This window comes from Sinocyclocheilus rhinocerous, unplaced genomic scaffold (genome assembly GCF_001515625.1).
Source record: "Sinocyclocheilus rhinocerous isolate Xijiao unplaced genomic scaffold, SAMN03320098_v1.1 scaffold2611, whole genome shotgun sequence".
In the NCBI taxonomy this organism is placed as follows: domain Eukaryota; kingdom Metazoa; phylum Chordata; class Actinopteri; order Cypriniformes; family Cyprinidae; genus Sinocyclocheilus; species Sinocyclocheilus rhinocerous.
The window spans coordinates 155,390-157,930 of NW_015647981.1; the positions used below are offsets into that span (position 1 = coordinate 155,390).

A 2,541-nucleotide genomic window follows, 5' to 3' on the forward strand; every position below is an offset into this window, starting at 1 on the left:
CTCTCTTTTGCATTTCTATTTTTATTTTAAGATATTTTAAGTTATTTGGACACCAAGTGATATTTGTTGTACTTCTGTAAAGATAATAATAATAATAAACATTTTAGGGAAGGATGCTGCAGATCAGAGTGTTTTTACTATCACTGAGATACTATTATAGTTTTTGTTAACATTTTGGATTAGATTTTATTGTTATATTTTATAATTTGAGTTCAGGTTTTAGTAATTTTGTTGTGTGTTTTTGTCATTTTGTTAGTTTGTTTTTCATATGCCTATATAGTTTTTATTATGTTTTATTTTATTTACTTATTTTAGTACTTCAACTTGAACTATATGAAAATGAGAAAATAAGTTTATTTTTTATTTTATTTTATTTTATTTATTTTAGTATCAATGATACTGTTGTAGTTTTTATTAATACTTTGAATTTGTTTTATTTTGATATATTCTGTTTCTATTATGAATTGTGTTGACGTTTTAGTAAAGTTTATAGTTTTTGTCATTTGTATTAGTTTTATTAAATTTTTTTATTATTTCTTTTTAATATGTCTATATCTAAATATCTAGTTTTTATTTTTTATTTCAGTTTTAGTTTTAGTTATTTTAGCACATCAAGCTAAACTAAATGAAAATGAGAAATGTTTCCTTGGGAACTAATGAAAATAAAAGTAAGGTTTTTGTATATATTTCATTTTATTCCAGTTAACATTTATTTTATTTCAAATAATTAATTTTTTAATGTTTTTAATTTTAGTTAGCTATAATAACCCTGATTTCAGTAAATGTTTATTTTATTTTACGTAATGAAAGTGCTTTTTCTAATGTTTTTAGTTTTAATTAGCTATAATAACTCTGAATCACTTTCAGTCGGTCACTCTCGACGTCACGTCGGTGACCGACGAATTGGGATCTCGCTTAGAGAGACCAATACACTTCGAGTGTAAACTAAACGAGACAATGCACATTGGCATGCGATGATTGCATCCAGCTGCCTCTCAAGTGTTGTTTCCTCCTGGGCGCTGGCTCGTGGCGCCTCAATGACAGATATTTGTAGAGCTGTGGGCTGGGCGAACCCCAACACGTTCGCTAGATTCTATAGCCTTCGTGTGGAGCCTTTATCCTCCAGTGTTCTCACCTCAAATGGGTAGAGGCACTGAGAGGCCCCGGTTTAATGTCGGCTTGCTAAACCTGCTCCAGAGTGTCCGTACTGTAGATCCTGTCGAGCTCCTCCATCCCCTCGGCAACCAGATGTGGCGGAACGTCTGGTGCCAGGCCCTCACTCGATGAATCCGTGAGAACCGGTAGAGGGCTGGGTTCCATATGTAGAGACCTAAGTGGATTCCATATGTGTAAAGTCCACGGTATAGCCTCAGAGGCCGTGTTTCCCCGGCAGACTTCTGCCATTTCCAAGAGGGTTATAATTACCTCTAATCTTCCATATTCACCTGAACGGTTGTTCATATGTTTAAGTGCTTATCCTCCTTCCCTAAGTGGAATATGTGTAAAGTCCACGGTATAGCCTCAGAGGCCGTGTTTCCCCGGCAGACTTCTGCCATTTCCAAGAGGGTTATAATTACCTCTAATCTTCCATATGCACCTAAATGGTTGTTCATATGTGTAAATGCTTCCAAAACCTCCACAACGCTCCTGTTCCAAGTGGTACGGGTACGTTTTCCCAGTGTTATCCAATCTCACTGAGTGGGTAATGCTATGACAACGGTGACTGGTCTTCTTCTTGCGAGCCCCGGCCTACACCAAAAAGGGGCGCAGGAGGCTCGCACAGGACACTGGAAGGGGCAGCATCCATGTCGCTTTGGTAGGGATCCCAATTCGTCGGTCACCGACGTGACGTCGAGAGTGACCGACTGAAAGGGAACGTCTCGGTTACGTATGTAACCCTCGTTCCCTGTAGAAGAGAATGGAGACGTCACATCCCGTCACCACAGCTGCTGTCCCACCGCTGAGCGGCCAGGTCACCGGCTCGGCTCCTCATTGAAAACCTGGTATGCACTGCACCGGCTGCCTTTTTATGCTCATGCAGTGATCAGTGGCAGCTGGATGCAATCATCGCATGCCAATGTGCATTGGCTCGTTTAGTTTACACTCGAAGTGGATTGGTCTCTCTAAGCGAGATCCCAATTCGTCATCACCGATGTGACGTCTCCGTTCCCTCCTTTAGGGAACGAGGGTTACATAGGTAACTGAGACGTTTCAGTTAATGTTTATATCACTTTAAAGTGCCCCTATTATGCCTTTTCGAATATTACCTTTCATGCAGTGTGTCATGTAGCTGTATGTGAACATAAACTATCTGCAAAGTTGTGAAGCCGACAGTGCACGATAAATAAAGTTATTGTCTATCAAAAAAAAGAGTCGGCTCACAATCGCCTAAATGAGTCGCCAGGAATTCGAATCTTATTCTGTTACGGCTCTATGTCACGAAGTAACACATTTGCATAATGTCTGCCCACGTTCTACGTCGCCAACTTGCCCGCCCACAAAAGTAAAATTTCAGTGTGGTTAACATCATGTCGCGAAGAC

General features: G+C 39.4%; 1 protein-coding gene across 1 annotated transcript in view; it reads right to left on the minus strand.

Annotated features, from left to right (window-relative positions):
- The window catches only part of LOC107709537 (kinesin-like protein KIF13A), a 77,745-nt gene that overhangs the window by 22,445 nt on the left and 52,759 nt on the right, over nt 1–2,541 (minus strand). The gene's annotated exons all lie outside the window — the stretch shown is intronic.